This window comes from Octopus bimaculoides, unplaced genomic scaffold, assembly GCF_001194135.2.
Source record: "Octopus bimaculoides isolate UCB-OBI-ISO-001 unplaced genomic scaffold, ASM119413v2 Scaffold_298628, whole genome shotgun sequence".
NCBI classification, from domain to species: Eukaryota; Metazoa; Mollusca; class Cephalopoda; order Octopoda; family Octopodidae; genus Octopus; species Octopus bimaculoides.
In genome coordinates, this window is record NW_026316512.1 from 6,539 (window position 1) to 7,561 (window position 1,023).

The following is a 1,023-nucleotide window of genomic DNA, read 5'->3' on the forward strand; positions in this document are numbered from 1 at the left end:
TAAAACCATGAATTGATAAATGATAGTTCTAATTGTTTTCGAAAATTACTTCTGTTCCCGTTTATTTTGAAATAGGAAACACCACGTAAAGTCAAGAAAACGATGAAGAAATACGATAAATGTGAAAGTGCAGAGTTGTGACATAGGATCCGGTATTTTGCTATAATCTGTAACGTCTGGAAAAGGCAATAATACCGCACTCAACTGTCTACTGCAGATAAAAAGTCTCACACGTATTTAAGAAACAGTTGAAAGACCTATGCTGAACGACTGGTTATGGCAAGTTGTCTGTTCAGTTTTCTGTGGTATTTTGTTAAACAAGATTTCTGGTAAATCGGAGTCTACTATACAGAACGATAGTAAATTCCTGGAAAACTATGTTTTGCAATGTGATATGTATTATTTGACTTGTTTAAGTATTTAACTGAGTTATACTGTTTCTTTTCGTTTACAATATAGTTTTCTGTTGAGGTTGAGTAATTCCATATAATCCACAACATGTATTTAAAATGTTTCAGGAACTGAAGATCCAGCTTTAGGAAATATTGTTCAGTGACGAATATCAGTGAAGGTTGGTGGACAGACTTGGCGAAGTTGGGAAATAAAATCGTTGCAGTATTTTTTGCATCTTATTTACGTTCTTGGTTCAGGTAAGAATTTTCCGGTTCAGCATTTTCTAAATCGTGTGACCCTGAATCGATACAAGAAACCAATATTAGTTAATATATATACATATATATGTTAAATGGCCAGAAGGCCACATCCTCTCTGAGATGTCACTGTATGAACAAAAGCATGTAGAGTCATTATTTGAACTTACTAATGAGCTGTGCATGGGACAATTGATGCTCAGACCAACCAGGGGAAACAACATTGGACCTATGTTTCACAAATAATGTGGACTTTATCCACAATGTGAAGGCGGCACCAACGACATTCTCAGATCATAACACTGTTGTGCTAACTATGTATGCAGTTCTATATTTAAGAGATGGGGAATTATGTACATTATTTACATTATTT